The sequence below is a fragment of the Myxine glutinosa genome, chromosome 2 (assembly GCF_964187855.1).
Source record: "Myxine glutinosa chromosome 2, kmMyxGlut1.1, whole genome shotgun sequence".
NCBI lineage: Eukaryota > Metazoa > Chordata > Myxini > Myxiniformes > Myxinidae > Myxine > Myxine glutinosa.
Genome location: NC_136262.1, coordinates 57,282,176 through 57,303,361, shown reverse-complemented (window position 1 = coordinate 57,303,361; position 21,186 = coordinate 57,282,176). Strand labels below are relative to the sequence as shown.

At 44.2% G+C, this 21,186-nt stretch overlaps 1 protein-coding gene across 2 annotated transcripts in view; it reads right to left on the bottom strand.

Moving 5' to 3' along the window:
- The window catches only part of LOC137421773 (nuclear receptor coactivator 2), a 298,535-nt gene extending 277,555 nt beyond the window's left edge, over positions 1–20,980 (bottom strand). Inside the window, exon 1 of one of the 2 annotated variants that reach the window (XM_078773318.1) lies at positions 20,899–20,980. The gene's annotated coding sequence lies outside the window, so the exon portion shown is untranslated. The remainder of the gene's footprint in view (positions 1–20,898) is intronic. The other variant, XM_068108162.2, reaches the window with a different exon arrangement.
- Between the last annotated feature and the right edge of the window lie 206 nt (positions 20,981–21,186).

Sequence of the window (21,186 nt, the reverse complement as noted above, 5' to 3'; positions counted from 1 at the left end):
TGAAGCCACCTCAATATTTGGCTATGCCTGTCCGTACAAAATGAAGAGGAAGAACCTTTCTAACCCACCATGTTTAACTCTAAAGGGTTTTAAAAGGGTAATTCTAATGAGTTCTAAAGAGTAATACAGAAGTAGGAAGAACCTTTCTAACCCACCATGTTTAATTCTACAGGGTTTTAAAAGGGTAATTCTAATGAGTTCTAAAGGGTAATTCTAAAGGGTAACCCTAAAGGGTTCTAAAGGATAATTCTAAAGGGTAATCCTAAAGGGCAATTCTAAAGGGTTTTGGTCATTGCCCATTTCATATTAAAAAGGCCAAACTGATCTGCTTCCATGAGACATGGGTGCAATTTTTTAAATACATGGTCTAAGGCTTGTAATGGATCTGACACTGACAAAATCAGCGGAAAATGGCCATAAATGAAAATATCCACAAATAATAGTCAGCCCGTGCAGACTCGCTCTGCTCATGGTGGGTCACATGACCCAAGACAATGGATCTTACAATCCAACTGGTTGCTAGGCAATGCTAATATGCGCCTCTTTCGCCTCTTATTTTATAACCTTTGCCGTACTTACAGAAAAAATTACTGTAGCTGTAAACTTTAAAATAAATATCTCATTCTAATCACTAATTCTTGATTTACTCAACAGTTACTTAGCTACTTACAGAATGCAAGCACAATCCACTTAATCCAGTACATAAAGCTTATATTTATTATGACTGCATGTAGGATTGTAGGATGCACCCGAGTAGTTGTTTGCGGTGTAAAAGTGTGCCCCACTAGTAAATAAACAAACTGCTCACACCCCTCAACAAACTCCACCAGGGTAAGCACCGTACTTACATCGTTACTTAAACGCAATATCACATGGTTTGCTGATGTCAATCGATGTGAACTTGAGGATAACTGATCTTCACGTTCCTTCAAAAGATGCCCAATGAGATCGAGTTCAATCGATAGTGTTTGGCAAGAGAGATGGAAACGTCTTTTAACCCCAGCAATTGCACTCTATGTCAGAATAGCCAATTGTGAGTAGGTTATGCACGTACCTGGTTGCAGGACAATTTTTACCCACACCAGTCGCTTTGAAACAATATTAGTGCGTGCACAAGTTCTGCTCCACCATCCGCTATCTAAGCGATGCCTTAATATGCACCGAACACAAGCCTTCTCCACCATAAGCAAAAGTGATGTTACGTTCCTTCGACAATACGTTTCCCCTTCCTTAAACTCTCTGGTCTCTTTCATAACTCTTTTCCTTCCCTCCACTTTTCCACCTATCCTTCCACCCTTCCTATCTTGCTCGCAAACCTGCACCTGACGTCACATTTCCCATAGCTGCTAAGCACGAGGCCTGACAACGATGTGAAGAGATTGAAGGCAACAACTCCTGTGTAATGAAATAATGTGATTGGAGAAAACTATTAAGATGAGCAGACACGTTCCATGAACAATTCGAATTAACCATGAATCTAGCAAATTTAAAAATAACATGACAAGGCATACAAAATGTAGCTTAGTAAAAAGGACGATAGATTTAACCAATGTAGTTAAAGATGCACTTAAAGGAAAAGGCTTCACTTCTGAGCTGTCTAGCCTTGGTTCAAATCTAGCTCAGCTATAAACTGTCATCCTGGTGTTTCACAGACAGGATTATTCATTAATGTGTATGTCGTCCTTCGGATTGACGGGCATCCCAAACTGGCATCCCATCAGTTGGCATTAGTTGGTGGACGTTGAAGATCTCTCGGTGTCATTCGTAGAATAGTAAGTGAACTATCGCCAGGCACCCTGTATACAAATACCTGCTCTAACCTACAGGAGGCACTACATCAGCGGCACAGCTGCGCCCCCAGCAGATGATGCCCACAGCAGATGATGCCCACAGCCATGTGCTACATATGAAAGAGGAAGAAAAAGAAGAAGAAGAGAGCGAAATACATTATAGGAAGAATGCATGAGTGCCTTGATGGATTTGTTTGTGTACGTTAAACCTCCAAACAGTATGGACTGCATGGCTCAATGCATGGACAAACTGTCAGGGCAAACTGGCATGTCGCAAGCACAAGGAAACAATACACAGTCCAAAGTAAACGTTGAATGAGCAGAGGTACAAATCCAAAAAGCAGAGAAATGTACAACATTCATTTCAATATGGTCACTTTACAGAACTGTAGTGCCCATAAAACACGGCAGGGACACCAGTGCTACTCCCTAAAAACAAGGAACCACATAAAGAAAATGAAAAAGGGAAAAACCATCACGTTACTCGTAGAGATAATGGACATAACCAAAGGAACAGAGCTATATTTCCATTTCCCCAACCATCCCCAAATCTTCCCTGCTCTTCATTCGCTCCCCTTAACTCCTCAGAGAGTGCCTACCAGTCCGGTAGTCTTCAGGGAGCCACCAAGGTGCCACTATGTCAGGCAATCAAATGAGCAAATTAGTCTGTCCTGTGGTCCACTATCTATTCTGACGAGTGGTCAGCGCCTTGGAGAGCGATACTCGCTGAAGTATGTATACCAGTGTGTCTTTCTCTTTCGACCTTCACACCTCAAGTTATATCTTCATACCTTCACAGCACCTGTGTCCTCCAACCCACCCATATGTTTGCCTCCAAATCTTTTACCCAACACATCTCTCTCTGTCCTAACGTATGCCCACATACCCACTACCAACTGAACACTGACCTTTTCATCCAAGGGAGAGAAGGGTCTGACCAGGCTCAACTCTGCGTCGGTGACAGGCCCAGATAGGCATAATACCTGCACTCTCATATTGTGGCGGACACAAGCAAGAGGACACGAATTCAACGCACCAGCAGGTGGCGCGAACGTCCAGGCGGGGAACTGGAAGGCATGCCCCGCCTATCGACCGATCGGCCACGTCCGGAGACTAGGCGTGGCCCCGGCCCATATATGCGGGCTCCAAGCTCGAGCCCGCCCAGTGCTACAGTTTGAGCTTTCCTAATAAAGACTCTCTTGGTTATCCAACGAGTTGTGGCCTACCTTTTTGGCAAGCAAGTTGTGTGCGTAGCACAGCACTTCAATATCCTGTTTTTCTGTTCTCACTTCTTTTGTTTATCTCTTCACCCTGCCCTTCACATTTAGCCACGGTACATCAGCTTCAAGACAGCAAACATCACTCTCCCATACACAATAAGGGGGCAAAAACAGCTCATCTCAAAAAGGCGACAAGTAAGGCTGGTGGTGCCAACACCAACATGGGATGGCGACTGACCCTCAATCTCAATTAGAAGTCAGGCCAATGTTCCTGGATACCGTCTGTGAATTTGCTTATGTCTGGTCCTCTTCCGCGCTTGCCAAACTGTCAGCTGATATGAGTATTAAGGGTTCTCTCGAAGACTAGTTACCAGATGTCATGCTTACAAACCAGCAACGGGTTGTTTTGCATTCCGGTCTTTCTCGTATGACATCTCAAGAGGTGGTGTTCCTCAACATCGCATTCTGGAATCAATGCTCTTCTTAATGCTCCACTATGCAGGCTGAGGCAGCTTCCCTCTCTGTTTATGTTGAGATTTATAAGCAATTTATCATTTACCTGGACAATGCATTTTAATGCAGGAGAGACCTTTACTCTCACTTTTACCCCTCCATAAAGACCAGCTAGAAAATGCTCAAATTTAGTACTGTGGTCAGTTTCTGGAAGAAGTACATTCTCTGGAATTATTAGACCTCAGTATCATCTGCTAACCTTTATTTGGGTAGACAATATCACTAAGCTGGCTTACAAAACTGGCTATCACAAATGCTTGCCAAACAGTGGTTTGTGCTCTATCCTTTTAAAATGCTGATCTTCTTCTTTTATCATGTGGCCTTTCTCTGAGTTGTTGGTTTATGACGTGAAGTTCGCTTTTTTCAGCCAGCCTCGGGCCCTTGTGATCAGGTGCTGCAGTTCTTGCCATCCTCCATCTAGGCGATGTATGGGGCAGTCTTGCACAAGATGATCTGCAGTATGGGGGAGGCCACACACGCAGCCGGATGAGTGAGCAAGGTCCCAGGAGAACATGCCCTGATGGAATATGCCAACATCCGTTTGGAACCGGTTACGGTGAGACCATTCCTTCCTCGGCAAATCACAACCAGGGGGCTTGGTGGAACGGGGAAGATGTTGTAGACGGCCCCTGGGTTGGTATGTAAGTCATTGCTTCCTCTGCCACGTGTGTGTTGCTCAGGCAACATCTGCTGTGATATAGATTTGAGCTACTCTAGTAAAGGGCCTGCAGCTCTTCAATCTTTGGGGAGGGAGGAGAGGTGGAGGATGGGGTTGAGGAAGGGAGTAGATCTCATCTTTAACTTGTCATGCTGGGAGTGGTTGGGGTTCTGGGATGCATTGAGGGCTGCTTGTCTAGTAATGGCAGCTCATCTAATGTGATGGGGATGGATGCCTGCAATGACTGAGAGGTGATGGGTGGAAGTAGGGCGAAGGCATCCACTGATGACCCTTAAGGAGTAGTTGAGGTGTACATCCACCTTCTGAGTATGGTGGCTCCTTCCCTATGCAGACACACAGTATTCTGCAGAGGTGTGCACTGGGGCAAGCACTGGGGTGTGTAAGGGAATGAAATCAGCTCTCCAGTCATGGCCAGATAGTCTTTAGCAGCTGTTTTAGATGAGGCTAACTCTAGCGGCTGTTTTCCCTGCTACCTTCTCTGCATGCTGCCTGCAGGTCAGGGATTCGTCCATTTGTACGCCAAGATAGGTAGAAGCATGCGTGAAGGGAAGCTGGATATTAACCTGTCTTCTAGCTGCCTGTCTGCATTGCTGTTCTGAAGGTGGAAAACAGAGCAGACTGACTTCTGGATGTTGAGATATAGGCTCCATTGGTGGGAGTAGCGGTCCATCAAAGCAACGTCTTGACTGAGGGTAGCCTCAATTACCTCAAAAGACTTGTTCGGATGCAGGATCGCAAGGTCATCAGCATAGGCAAGTTTAATACCTGTAAGCCTGGTGTTGGCTTAGCGGCTAGGGTGCCAGCTTAGGATACCTAGGATCCTGGGTTCGTAATCCCGGTCGATCACTGAATTAACGCCAGGGGGGTTGACTCAGCCTGTCATCCTTCCGAGGATCGGCACATTGAGTACCAGTTCACTGGCAATTCCCTGCTTGTCGTAAAACGGCGACAAAAAGGGTTGGTGGCAGGAAGGGCATCCGGCCATAAAACATTGCTTCAAAAAGGGGACCAAAAAACAACAACAACCACAGTGCCCAAAAGAGGCCAACCCCTGCTTGCAGGGAAAAATGGCCTCTAAAGGTGGTTTTTGTCTCAGGGAGGTCTTATGTGTACATGTTGAACAGCAGGCGCACTAAGGCTGAGCCTTGTAAAACTCCATTCTTGATCAAGGAAGCAGCACGAAATGCTGATAGTCTAGCAAGGAAGCAGAAGATAGCATTTTTAAAGTCTTATGTATGACTCATTCACGGATCAAACCACCGACCTCCCAGACTCAGAACGGATGCTCAAATGATTACGACACCATGTCTAATTCTGACCTTACTTGTTTTTTTAGATTTGACCCCCGGTTCATGATCCAGGGGGTGAGACGTAGTCACAGGGGTCAGAACAGGAAAACTCCTGGTGGAAATGTTTGCCAACTTTACCCTCACCAAAGGAGAGGGTATTGTATTTGGGTCTGTTTGTTTGTCTGTGCAGAATGTGCTAACGTGGGTCACAAACACCACCTAGTGGTAGCCAGTAGTACACGTTTTTTTTTTTTCTACCGAGTATCTCTATAAAGTATGTACAATTATAATGTGAGCACATCGATAAAGTAAGTACAATTAGAATATGAGTATGTCAATAAAGTATGTTCAATTAGAATGTGAGTATGTCTATAAAGTATTGGCGCATTGCCGGGGATTAAGATCCCCGAGCTGACAGATGGCCGATATGAGCTTAAACTCCGAGGCATACTCCAAACCTCGGCGGGATTATCTTTGGCGCACACGGGAAGGCCCGAACCTTATCTGATCGGGAACACACACAGGGGTTATCCGAACGCACAAACGGAGAAATGACACAAGACAAAAAGGATAAGATGCAACAATAAACAATTTAATGAAAATAAATGCAAGTAACAATGACAGGTGAGGTAAAAACTAAAATTCCAAATTGAGACGTCTCCACTCAGACTCGTATACAAACAGGGGGAAAATAAATTAAAAATAAATAATGTCTCGTTTCAAGTGGGTGGAATATAGCTTTGCATCCCGAAATGGCTGGTAAGGCTTGCTGGTCGTCGACTCGAACCACCGCGCGGGAAATGCACAAGATGGCGCGGAACCGCACACGTAGCCAGCCGCCAGCGTGAGGCAAGCAGGCAGGATCCCTCTTTGTTTCGCTCGTGACCCCCTCCTTATCCGCCGAGCACCACCATCAGCCCACACCTCCTCGTTCCACATTGCAAAAGTCCCAAAGCCCCGACACGTCTCCTCACCAGTGCACCCGAGACAACAGCATCCACTCGAGACGAGAGCCAGAACAAGAGAGCGCAAAATGGTGAGATGCGTCTTTTTTCCCTTCAGCTCTCAAATATTCCACGATGACGTCACACTCTGTCCAATCCCCCAGCGCTATCCCATCATCCCATCGTGCCTCCACCAATCACGAACTCTGGGGTGTGGCCTCCTCATTACGAGTCGTCGGGGGGTGGAGTCCAATCCCTGTTCGGGAATGTTCGGATGACGTCGGCGGTCGTGAGGTGGGATTTACATGCCGATCGGCAAATTTGCCAGGTTTGTTCGACCTGGTGGCGTGGTGAGCGAATGAGTCAATTTGTTATAGTTGTTGTTGTTTTGCGGAGCCCTCGATTTCCTGGCTGGCCGAATGTAATAAAACCGAAGGGAAGACCACAGGAGGCAAACACATACAGGGGAATTTAACCTTACAGACCCGACCTAGATAGCACAACTCCACTCCTCCATGTGGAGACACATAAACACTTAACTGGACATTCGACTCTACTTAGATACAATAGAAATGGCTTCTTCTTCTTCTTCCTCGCAACACTCGGAGCATGCTAATTTATGCGATTCTATCTCAACTAAGGTATTTCATCTACCCCCACAAACGTAACAATTTGTACAGTACAATTAGAATGAGAGTATGTCTATAAAATACGTACTACACACCTATATAAATCAATTAAGTCGATATTCAGGTTTAACTCAGATACATGTACACGGAGATGGCCCAACCAAGTCCTCAAACACAGGCATTGATTTTGGGTGCTTCAATTCCCCTCTGAGACAAAATGTTTTGCCAAGTAGCAGAAAAGAACCTCGTTTGCAACCCATTAAGTAGGAGGTTCATATATTGACTTCCCGAGACCACTCGGAGCACAGGAAGGTTTAATGGTGGATTTTGATTCTTTGGAGTACTTGGCAAAAAATAAGTCCCCATGTCCCTCACGAAAATGTGGGCAAACTCTGCCAGAGCGCCATATCCAAGATGGCCACTGCCTGCATCAACAAAAAGTAGAATATCGTCTATAAATATAAATCAAAAGTTTTGAACCAATGTACATATAAATACATTTGATGGGTCATTTTGTAGTGATTTGCGGCCGAGATATGCAATGGAAGACCCATTTTAATGTTTCAAGGTGTAATTAAAGGTGAAAATACATAATTGCTGCTCAGAAATGGTAAATAACACTAAAATAAAATTCATTTGCTTCCACGTTTGTTCGTCTCTGCCCGTATGCTATGACTGCTGAGACATCCACTGCATTACATCTTGGAGTAGCATGAACCCCACGGTGAGAAATTGGAAGTTGGTAAGATGTCCGAAATTGCAAAAAACAAAATCCGTATTATGTTCTTTATTAACTAAATGACTGCTTCCAGAAACGAAGCGGCGTAATGAGCCCGTCCAATACGTTTGAAACGCGAATACATAATGGTACATGCCTCATAATAAACACTTATGCAAACAGGTACTCAATGAAATGTATGTTCTTTGTTTCAGGTTGCTGTCGTGGAATAATCTTCAAGTGGCGCCCACATTCCCGGAAACTCCATCGTTCAGCAAATGAGCCTCTGTACGATAGGTACCAGTCACATGATCATTAGGGTTGCTCAATAGCATAGAAACACAAAAGGCAATTTGTACTCATGATATCAGGGATACTTACTGTGTTTCAAGCTTGGTCGGTCTGAGCGCAAAATGTCAGGTTGTGGTGGTTATCATGAGAATGCCTCTGAGTCAGGTGAAAGCAAGCCAAAACGTAGCAAACTTGAATATGTCATTGTATATGAGTGTGCGCAACAATGTGGTAAAAACTGTGGTCGTAGTGATGGTATTGATGGGATGACGATGGTGAAATGGAAAAGCCTGGAAGTAAAAAAGAAAAGCCAACCCCAATGTTAGTCAAGCGCTCCAAATAAGTTGTGCTCGAGACCAGGTTTACTGCACGAGAAGCACCTCCGTGTCTGGTGCATGAAGCCGAAGGACGCGAAACATAGTGCTCGAGCCAGAAGTCAATGGCCTTAAGACCTTAATGAGCTCCTATTGAAGCTACTCACATGGCTGAAACACCCACAAGCATCTCCCATCGAATACATTCTGAGGGTGCGAGCACTTGCATCGATGATAACCGGCCACATGACTGGGAAACGCACTACATTCCAAACTAAACTGGCAGTGACCATCCATATCCTGATATTGAACAAATAAATACAACAACAACAACATGCAACAACACTCATATACAATGACATAATCAAGTTTGCTACGTTTTGTTTGCTTTCACCTGACTCAGAGGCATTCTCATGATAACCACCACAACCTGACATTTTGCGCTCATACCGACCAAGCTTGAAACACAGTAAGTATCCCTAATATCATGAGTACAAATTGTCTTTTGTATTTCTACGCTATTGAGCAACCCTAATGATCATGTGACTGGGACCTATCGAACAGAGGCTCATTTGCTGAACGATGGAGTTTCCAGGAATGTGGGCGCCACTTGAAGATGATTCCACGACATCAACCTGAAACAAAGAACATACATTTCATTGAGTACCTGTTTGCATAAGTGTTTATTATGAGGCACGTACCATTATGTATTAGCATTTCAAACTTATTGGACGGGCTCATTACGCCGCTTTGTTTCTGGAAGCAGTCATTTAGTTAACTAGGGCATGCCCGTACTATATATATATCTAAAATTATATCCCCCCCCCCTCTATTTACATGAAATGGTTTGGTCCAAAGCGAACGGCTTGCGAGTACGGTGACAATCCCCCCCCTCTATTTACATGAAATGGTTTGGTCCAAAGCGAACGGCTTGCGAGTACGGTGACAATCCCCCCCCTCTATTTACATGAAATGGTTTGGTCCAAAGCGAACGGCTTGCGGAGTTTGGTAAAGAAATCGCCATAGCGTGCACAAACGCGCAGGAAAGCGAAAGAATCGCAAATTAGTTTTAATTAGTTTTAAAACATAGTTTAACGCCAACATAGCGGCAACATAGTTTGCCAACGTGAAATAAATGAATACGCTCTCAAATGTGCCGTCCGAGGCAGAGTCTGTTCGCCACGTTCGGCACACGTGATAGCTCGCTGCTCTCTGATTGGTTGAATCGTTTTTTGGACATAGCTCGGTAACTACTTGTCCGATTAATATGAAACCTTGAAAAGGCACATCCTCAGGTCCCCAGCAATATACCTGGCAAGTTTCAAGTATATCGGACCGGTAGTTGTCGAGAAACAGCGGTCGCATACACACAGACACACACACACACAGAGATTACTGGAATTATAGATAGACTAGGGCATGCCCGTACTATATATATATCTAAAATTATATCCCCCCCCTCTATTTACATGAAATGGTTTGGTCCAAAGCGAACGGCTTGCGAGTACGGTGACAATCCCCCCCCTCTATTTACATGAAATGGTTTGGTCCAAAGCGAACGGCTTGCGAGTACGGTGACAATCCCCCCCACCTCCCCCCCTCTATTTACATGAAATGGTTTGGTCCAAAGCGAACGGCTTGCGGAGTTTGGTAAAGAAATCGCCATAGCGTGCACAAACGCGCAGGAAAGCGAAAGAATCGCAAATTAGTTTTAATTAGTTTTAAAACATAGTTTAACGCCAACATAGCGGCACCATAGTTTGCCAACGTGAAATAAATGAATACGCTCTCAAATGTGCCGTCCGAGGCAGAGTCTGTTCGCCACGTTCGGCACACGTGATAGCTCGCTGCTCTCTGATTGGTTGAATCGTTTTTTGGACATAGCTCGGTAACTACTTGTCCGATTAATATGAAACCTTGAAAAGGCACATCCTCAGGTCCCCAGCAATATACCTGGCAAGTTTCAAGTATATCGGACCGGTAGTTGTCGAGAAACAGCGGTCGCATACACACAGACACACACACACACAGAGATTACTGGAATTATAGATAGATAAAGAACATAATACGGATTTTATTTTTTGCAATTTCCGACATCTTTCCAACTTCCAATTTCTCACTGAGGGGTTCATGCTACTCAAAGATTTACGGCAGTGGATGTTCACAACATACGGGCAGAAACAAACAAATGTGGAAGGAAATTAATTTCATTTTCATCTTATTTAGCATTTTTGGGCAGCAATTATGTATTTTCACCTTTAATTATACCTTGAAACATCAAAATGAGTTTTCCATTGCATTTCTTGTCCACAAATAACTACGAAATGACCCATCAAATGTGTTTATATGACCATTGGTTCAAATTTTAGACAATATTCTACTTTTTACTTATGTAGGTGGTGTCCATCTTGAATTGGGCCTTCTGGTGGAGTTTGCCCACATTTTGGCGAGGGACATGGGCGCTTGTTTTTTCTAAGTTTTCCAAAGAAGCAAAATCCACCATCAAAGTGTCCTATGCTCTGAGTGGTCTCGGGAAATCAATATACGACCCTAGTAAAGTGCAAGTATCAATAACCTACCCCAGTACCCCACACTCAATTCTAAGCTGTCGAGTCCAAGTTGAATCTCAGGCCCAGCTATGAACTGTATTCCTGGTATTTCGCAGGCAAGACGAGGCTTCAATGTGTCTGTCCTCCTTTGCATGGATGGTAAATCGGGAATCCTGTCTGCCAGAATTAGTTTGTGGACGTTAAAAATCCCAGTCTCCTTTACGAGAGGTAAGGGAGCTATCATCAGCACCGTTAACAAATTCTAAATTCTTGCCCTAACCTAAAGGGAGCACTGCATCAGCAGCACAGCTGCGATCCAGGCAAATGATGCTACCCACAGTCATGTGCTGCACACAAAAGAAGAAATATAATTCCAAGAAGAGGAGACAGAAGAGGCATCGACTTCAAACGAGTGCTTGAAGACCATGTCTAAAAGCTTGGTCATGTGACTAGGCCTAAATATTATGCTTACTTGTTCATCACACCTTGTAGTGTAATGGGTTTCAAAACATCTGCAATAAAAGCCTAACATCTCAGAAACCTGTGTTTACTTAATTTTTTTTCAGGATTAGTTATAAAAACACGTTTCTTCATTTGTGCGCAAAAAAACCCCAAGACATATTCGGTATTATCATTGAAGTGGATATTCCGTTTGTGCAAGCAACCCCTCAAGGTAAACATGTTCATGGGGGGATGTGTTCAGGGGCACCACCAAAACCTCTCGAAAGTGGTGGGAGGGTGTATGGGGGAGGGTCCGTCCCACATTACCTGTCAAGCAACAGAAGTGACAATAAATTAAAAAGTATGGGGTAAGGGGTAGGGGCCAGAAAGTCTATTTCGAGACATTGTACACACTAATATGGTCATGGGGGGAGGCCCGAGCCTGCTGCCCACTCCCGTTGTGCCCCTGAACATGTTAACTCAGGTTATCCCATAAAATAACGACATTTCCTTGAAGTCTCGTTTGAATGAATGAATGAATGAATGAAACAAAAAAACAAAAAACAAACAACAAATAAATATATAAATAAACAAATAAATGAATGAAATGCTTTTCTGCATGTGCAACTACTATTTTTCAAATAATGGTTATAATGTATTATCTGACCATTATAAGCAGCAAACATAACTTCAGTGCATTTCCCAGGAATTTTGATGGGTTCCCCATGTCTTGCCCCCGATTGGTGGAAATGTATAAAAAATTAAGTTGTCGTCTGTTTCTCCACTGTTTCTCCACTGGCAAGACGAGGACGCCTCAACAAAAACTACTGCGGAATTCACTGAAGTCGCAATTTGATACTTCTCACTCAACAACCACCTTGGCAGCCCACAGATTATTTGGTAGTCTGAACAGTAGATTAACTTTTTCGGAGTTCCAAGGGCAGTTCCACCGTAACAATGTGCCTGCCTGATGTATCGAAAAGTCAACAGCACTCCAGGCAACGTGGCACTGGCTGCGTGCCAGTCATTGGCGATAGACTTGGTTAAAAAGGAGCACTGCGGCCTAACACAAAACATATAAACTTTTATAAGTCAATGAGAATTCAAAAGAAAGCGACACATCAAACTGGCTTTCCTAGGGCTCGCTGTTTCATTGTAAAACCACATCACACACCAGCAAATATGGAGGATAGCTTAGAGGTATTTCTTAGAGGTAGAGGTACGTACATAGCCGCCCAGCCGGGGTTTGAATCCCAACCTAGCTAGAAATTGCATCCTGGTGTTTTGAAGGCAGGGCAAGGCCTTAATATGGTCGCATCTGCCAGCATTAGCTGGTGTAGGTGAAGACCCCACGGTATCCTCAGCAAAATCGTAGGCACCCTGACCAAACTCCAAATTCCTTCTCTAGACTACAGCACACTGCATCAACGGCATTCCTGTGCCCCTGCAATAACCTATTCTTTAATATGCAGCACATGGCTGTGGGTAGTATCATTTGCTGCAGGCGTCCTGTGCAGGCGATAGCTCGCCTACTCTTCACGAAAACACCAAGGGATCTTTAACTAACGTTCACCAACTACCGCCGGAAAAAGCGACGCCCAGTTTAACATCAATCTGAGAGACGGCACACACATTGATGAATCGCCTTGCCCCGCTCTGCTCACCAAACACTCCTCTTATGGTTTCCATGGAAAACACAACGCATGGCTCGTGGACCTCCTCTCCTGTCGTAGTCAATATGTGGCTCTAAATGGAATTCTCTCATCTCCTCTTTCCTGTCCAGGCTGGAGTTGCTCAAGGCAGTGTTCTGGGCCCTGTGCTTTTTTCTAATCTTCATCAATGATCTCTCCGATCCTCTAGAAATTCCTCTTTATCTTTTTGCTGATGACTCAACTCTCTGCTGCTCCAACTCTCATCCCTCAGATAGGCAGTCTGCAGCCTCCTCACTCTCTGCAGACCTGGACAAAATCACAGACTGGTCAAACAAGTGGGACATGTCTTTCAATCCTGACAAATCTCACACTCTTACTATGTCTCTCCGAAAAGACCGACTGGACAACCCTCCCATCCACTTTCTGAATAATCCTCTCCAAGAAGTTCTGTCACTCAAGCTTTTGGGTCTCACTATCTGCCACGATCTTTCCTGGGAAAACCACATTTCCAAGCTGGCCTCCAAAGCCAGTTGCCAACTGGGCATCCTCCGTCGTGCGAAGTCCTTCCTTGGCACACCTGAGCTCCTCACCACATACAAAGCTTTCATCCACAGCTCAATGGAATACTGCTCTCCCCTCTGGGCTGGTACTCCTGCCTCACACCTAGCTCGGCTTCACGCTATAGAATCCAAAGCTTTCGGAATCATTGGAATCTCCAGCGATGAAGCTGATTCTGAGGGCCTTTCTCTCTCTCACCACAGGCAGGTGGTCCTTCTGTCTTCTACCGACTCCTCTCCGATCTTGCTCCCCCAGCTCTCTCTGTGCTCTGTCCCCCAAATATTCCTGCAGGACACACAAGAACTGCCAGCAGCCCTCTTCTGGTGAAACTGCCAAAATCAAGGCTCTCTGCTCACCTTCCCTCTTTCATTCCTCTTTTCTCTCACCTCTGGAACAAACTCCCTCACTCTCTTCAATCCCACTCCTCCCTCTAGGTCTTCAAAACAGCTGTCCATAACCATCCCCCATCCAAAATCTTGATATTTTCGACCCCCGTTAGTCCACCCCAAACCCACCTCCTTTAAATTCCGTTTTCTTTCCTGAAAGTCCTTGTAGTGTCCATCTTGTTTATCCTGTGTACCCCGCCCCAGTTCTCTGCATTCCACAGATCTCCTGATGTCTCCTGTTCCGTACTGTTGTTGTGCTTCCCTCTCTTTCCCCCTCTTGTCTCCCGCTCCCTTCATTATATGTCCCATATGTTGGGTCTTATACGAGCCTCGACTAAGTATACAAAGAAAAGAAAAGAAATGCCGCCTGTGAAACTTGGGATCACAGGTCATAACAGTGCTGAGATTCTAAACTAGGCTGGTTTTGCTTTTCCTGTATTTGTAACAGATGGCAAACTGAAAATTTACTATCCTGCGTTGATTAATCGCTGAAGAAATGGCACTGGGTAGTGGGTGCGCATTTCTGCTGAGTGTTGGCAAGATAACTTACAGTGCCTTCAGAAAGTATTCATACCCATTGACTTTTTCACCTTTTGTTGTGTTACAGACTGAATTTAAAATGGATTAAATTGAGATTTTTTGATGTTCATCTACACATACAACAACAACAACAACAAGAAGAAGCATTTTAAGGCCATTTTCCCTGCTAGAGCGGGGGTTAGCCTTGCGGTCCCCATGACAATCTTCTCCATTTTGCCCTATTTTCTGCATCTCTCCTTGTTAATCCCCTTGCCCGCATTTCTTCTTCCACATTCTTTAGCCAAGTCTTTCTCAGTCTTCCCCATCCTCTACTTCCTTCTACATTCATTTCCATCACTCTTCTCAACCAGTCACTTTCATCCTTCCTCAATACATGACCAAACCATCTCAACCTGTTCCTCTTCACAGCATCAATCACAGGCTCTATTCCCATCATCTTTCGCAATTCATCATTTGTCTTCCTCTCTCTCAACGATACTCCGCACATCCATCGAACCATTCGCATTTCCACCCTTTCCAGCTTTCGTTGCTGCTCTACGTTCATTACCCATGTCTCGCTCCCATAAATCATAACACTTCTCACACATGCAGCATACACCTTTCCCTTCAGCTTCAACGACACTCCCCTCCTCATCAGCACACCACTCAGTTCCCGAAAATTCTTCCGTACACATCTCACTCGAGGAACCGTTGCCGAGTCTGATCCACCTTCTCCATTCAGCATGTCTCCGAGGTAGCAAAATGTTTTCACACCTTCCAGCTTCACGCCGTCTCCAAGATCCAACTCAACATTTACTCCATCTGCAGCTCCCTCTGTGCACACCTTACATTTGAATGTAGCTGCCACACTGGTTAATGACCCTCTCAGACCACTACATTTTTGATGAACCCACTCAGCACACATTGTACATTGAATGGAGTTCACTCCGACACCCTTCCTGCACACAGCACAGGGCCACTTCCCAGTTCTTTCCACCTCACCACATGCTTTACCACTTGCCATCACCTTCGTCTTTCCTATATTCACCTTCAGACCTTTTGTCTCCATACATTCCTTCCACTTGTTCATCTTTTCCTTCAGTCCATCCATACTTTCCGCAATCAACACCAGATCATCTGCATACAACAACTCCCACGGGAAACCCTCCTTTACGTTCTGAGCCAGCACCTCCATCACGGCGACAAATAGTAGTGGACTTAGTACCGACCCCTGATGCACTCCCACCTTCACCTCAAACTCACCACTGTTCCCGTCCTTCGTCCTTACAGCTGTGCGCACTCTTTTGTACATTGCCATCACTGCTCTGATCAACCATTCCTCCACTCCTAACTTCCTCAATGCCCATGTCAATACTTTGCGTGGAACCCTATCGAATGCTTTCTCCAGATCAACAAACCCAAGAAACAACTTCTTCCTCTTCTCCATGTACTTCTCCTGCAACTGCCTCACAATGAAAAGCGCGTCTGTCGTTCCTCTTCCTGGCATAAATCCAAACTGCATTTCGTCGATCTTCACCTTCTTCCTTATCCTCCTCCCCAACACCCTTTCCAATACCTTCATTCCATGCTCCAATAACTTTATCGCTCGGTACAAGCCACACTCCAGAGGGTCACCTTTCCCCTTGTATAGAGGGACGTGGGTACTCAGTTCCCAATCCACTGGAATGCGGCCTTCTTTCACCATAGTCAGGGCCCTTAGGGATATTTTGGTTCAAATTCTTCCAAAAGCATCAAATTTGGCACAGATGTTGCCCATGCCATACTATTTCGATTTTTGACGGGCGCCAAGGGCGGTATGATCCGGGGACCATACCGGTCCATCCCGCCGTCACCTGACCTATGACGTCATAATTAGGATATGCATCCAATCACATGGTGAGTACTATAAGTGGTCAAAGTTCAAAATGAATCGATCGAAAAATGAAGGCAGGGATCCATTTTTAAGGTTTTCATAAAATCCAATATGGCCGCCAGGTCACATGACCTATGACGTCATATTTATGACATGTATACAATCATGTATACATGAACCCGGATCATGATCGCACAAAAATTAAACACAAGGATATGGCATACAGTTCATAAAACATCAAAATCCGTACCTTTGTAATTAGACTGATGAACTGCATATGCCTGAAAATTAGGAAATAGACATGTAAATATTTCCTCTAATTGTCAAAAATAAGGTCAGAGTTCGATTACCCAACCCAGAAACATAAAATGGTGACCCTCACGTAAATCTTGACAAAAAACTCAAAAACTGACATGTTTGACTCAAAAATGACCTTTAAGATGACCTTGAGGGTTGACCTTGACCTCGAATCATCAAAATAACATCATAATTCGATTCCTCGACCTCGAAACCCCCTGAAAAGTGGTATCATACATGATTCCAACCCTTTTGGTTATTTAACTGATTTTCCTCTAATCCGGGAGGCGGCCATTTAGTATTTCGCCAATATGGGCCCCCGGGGGGGTGGGGGGAGGGCGCCCGTCTTGGCGCCCGTCAAAAATCGAAAGAGTATGGCATGGGCAACATCTGGGCCAAATTTGGTGCTTTTGGAAAAATTTGAACCAAACGGCCCCAAAATATCCCTAAGGGCCCTGACTACAAAGGGTACTTGCATGCACTACCTCAGCCTTTAAAGACCCCAAAGACCCTTTTGCCTTTTTAACACCCTTTTTACATGCTTGAGAGATTTGACCCATTCAGATCCTGAAGATGCCATTCAGGTCCATAACACCATTAAGACCATTGAAGACCCCGATGACCATTAAGACTATGAAGACCATTTACACCCCAAACACCCAAACATCTAATCTGTGATATGATCATTGACCTATGCTTTCAAGAAACATTTAGTTACAAATGTGAATTCAGGGAGGGAAATGGGGGTACATGCCATGTTGGTAAGCAGTTCCTAAACAGCATTTTTTTTTTCCAAGGCTATGTTTACTTCTCGAGTTAAGAGTAATGGGCTTTCTTTTATAGTGGAATAAAAACATTTTTTGCTGTTCTCTTTTTCCCTTTATAAAGGGTGAGGTCAAATTTTTATTTTACAGAAATCTGGGCTTTTCCTCATACTTACTCATGGTCTGTCTGTCTCTGTTTCTCTGTCTCTCTCTCTCGCTCTCTTCTGTTCCAATATTTGTGTATGGACCATGGAAAGTTTTGACTTTTTCAACATATTTCACCATACAGCTATTTGATCTTCATTTCAACAATATTGATCGATAAAGGTGATATAATATGACAAATATCATGAAACCTTTACATTTTGTAGTCCATTGTATAATTTAAATAAACATAAATGCAAATTTCGCATGTGGAAAAAGTAAGTACACCCTTGGCTCTAATAGGTGGTATTGCCCCCTTTGGCAGAAACAACCTCAAGTCGGCATTTCTTATAACTGTCTACCAGTCTCTGACATCGACTGGGAGAAATTTTTGCCCACTCCTCCATGCAGAATTCTTTCAGCTGTGCGATGGTTGAGGGGTTTCTTGCATGCACAGCTCGTTTCAAATCCCCCCACAACATCTCGATGGGATTTAGATCCGGGCTTTGACTTGGCCATTCCAGAACCCTCCATTTCTTTCTTTTCAGCCATTCCTTGGTGGATTTACTGGTATGTTTAGGGTCATTTTCATGTTGCAAGGTCCACCTTCGGTTGAGCTTCAACTTTCCGACAGATGGCCTCACATTATCCTCAAGCACCCTCTGGTACAATGAAGAATTCATAGTGGATTCTATGACGGTGAGCTGCCTAGGCCCTGATGCAGCAAAGCTGCCCCAACCATAATATTTCCACCACCATGCTTTACAGTTGGTATCAGGTTCTTGTGTTCAAATGCTGTCTGGTTTTCGTCAAACATGTCTTCTAATACTGTGGACAAATAGCTCTACCTTTGACTCATCTGTCCAGAGCACATTGTTCCAGAAGGGATGGTCTTTGCCTAGGTGTTCATTGGCAAACTTTAGTCTTGCCCTGATGTTCTTTCTGGACAGCAAAGGTTTCCTCCTGGCACACCTCCCATGTAGATCAAATTTGTGCCGCCTCTTTCTTATGATAGACTCGTGCACTTTGACATCAACAGTGGCAAGAGCTACCTGTAGGTCCTGTGATGACATTCTGGGGTTCTTCGAGACTTCTTTCAGCATCTTGCGGTCTGCTCTCAGGCTGAACTTGCTGGGGCGGCCTGGCCTGAACAAGTTGGCAGTTGTTTGGAATGTTCTCCACTTGCAGATGATCTTCCGGACAGTCGAATGATCGATTTCAAATTGTTTGGAGATCTTTTTAAATCCCTTCCCAGACTCGTAGACATCTATAACCTTCTTTCTGAAGGCCTCAGAGAGCTCTTTTGATCTCGGCATGGTGACGCCGCACACTTCAACAACAAAGAGCAAACCAAATTAAATGTCTGAGGTTTAAATAAGACAGGTTCCTCCAAGATCCTCTCTGACGATGTTTTAATCATTTGCACCTGAGCTGGTGCACCTGATTCTAATTTTAGGTATTTGAAGTAGTGATAAATGTAGGGGTGTACTTACTTTTTCCACATGCAAAATTTGCATTTGTTTATTTAAATTATATAATGGACTACAAAATGTAAATGTTTCATGATATTTGTTATATTATATCACCTTTATCTATCAATATTCTTGAAATGAAGATCAAATAGCTGTATGTTGAAATATGTTGAAAAAGTCAAAACTTTACATGGGGTGTACTTACTTTTTCACGTGACTGTACATGCAACACTGAAAAAAAATCTGTTTGCTTTTGAAAATTTTGCTTGGAATTGCTGAGCTTGCAATTTATAAAACAAGAAAAGTGAGACTAGGGAGTGAAAAAAATGAAAATGCACTTTTGTGTTTTATATGGATGGTGTCAGCAAGTCTAAAGGTGGAACATGCTTATCATGTAAACATGGGGAGCCTTCTTGTGTCTGAAGACTTATGGGGCATGGTGTTTTGTACAAATGCATTGGCAATGAGGTTTTGATTTGAATGTAAAGTTGAACCTGAGTACCTTTGGTTTTTATACTTTTATAATAAAAGAACACAAAAGTCAAGTCAAGTCTCTAAAATGGCCGAGGGCCACGTACCCTCCTAATCCAGCACTGTGTAGAGCGCATTGGTATACCTCCGCCAGGCTGAAAAGTTTACGTTTTTTATCCCACTGATAGACCAGATCGATCCAGACCTGAACCAAAATGTATTCGGCTTGTTCTTGTCACCTGCCCAACCTGTCCACCAAGTTGTCATAATTCGTCCACAACTTTTTGAAATATGACGTTATAAATCGATTTCGGCCCCATCACTCAATGGTGAAGAATCATTTAAAAAAATAAATTATAGTAACTGGATCCTGATCTTCATCAAAATCGAATCAATTCATCGTCGTCACACACCCAACCTGTCCACCAGGTTTCGTCATAATTCGTCCACAACTTTTTGAAATATCCTGCACACAGACGAAGGTGAATACATAACCTCCGTCCTCCTTCGGTGGCGCAGGTAATAAATATCTCATGAGATTATTTTCAGATTGATATCAGAGATGATTCGTGTCACAGTCAGGCACCCATCAAGTTGCGGCGTTCACAAGCAATGGGATGACTATGACTCGTCACTTATAACAGCCGATTGTGTCTTCACAAGAGGAAGATTCGCCGTGGTTGAAACCGCAGCTACTTGTAGATCGCTCTCTGAGTTTAGACTTATAGATTTTATTTCTTGATAGACATATTTTGGCTTTTGTCTTGAAGCACTGAATGGTAGGACACGCCATGTCAGACTGTCGTCACAAGCAGAGATCGAGCGAGCACCTCGCGTGCTCACTGCTCAACGTTCAGCTCACTCCTTCCCAACGCTGTGGCCCCGCCCACCCTATGTGTGTTCACTCGTTTAAATGAAGCTTTCAAAAACTCATCCACTCCCTGCAGTAACTGTTATCTACCATCGTTTTATTACAGATAAAATAAAACAAAATACACCTTCCAATAAAAACGGAAAAAACAATCGCCAGCGTTTACACCGTCAAATGAGCTTCCGTTGGCTACACCGCCCAAAGTGTCTTCAAGCTAGACACTCTTATTAACAACAAAAGAACATGACTAAGCGTTTCAATACGAGAGGAGGAAGGAATAAACAGATAAACAAAGAGTAAAAACAACTTTAGAGAATAAACAAGATATGGACTCTCGATGGCCCCGCCACCACAAGCATCTCTCTTGATTTGCACATCGCCTAATCTGTCTCTGTGCATATAGCCCTCGTTTTAACATCAATTCCTCAGCACAATCTTTTCTTCTGCAACCTCACGCTTACCACAAGTGCACGTTTCCCTTCCCTCCAACCACTACTTCCCCCAAAGGACTCACCTGTACTCAGCCGAAAGCGGGGACTGGAAACTCATGCTCCGTCCAACCTCGTTCCTTGGCTCTCAGTACCTCCCTTTGCTCCGCCTCTTACTACGTCACTGCCTCCTCGAGCCATCCGTCCTGTTCAGTTCTTCCCTGCTCAGGAGCGCGGCGATCTCATCTCTCTTGTTCCCCTCATGTCCTATGTCTGGTTGAGCGTTTTCCTCGTTAGGAGAAAAAAAAATACGAAGAAATCAAACAAAACGTTTTCATTTGGAAATGGAGGAGAGGGGATTGCAACAGCTGGAT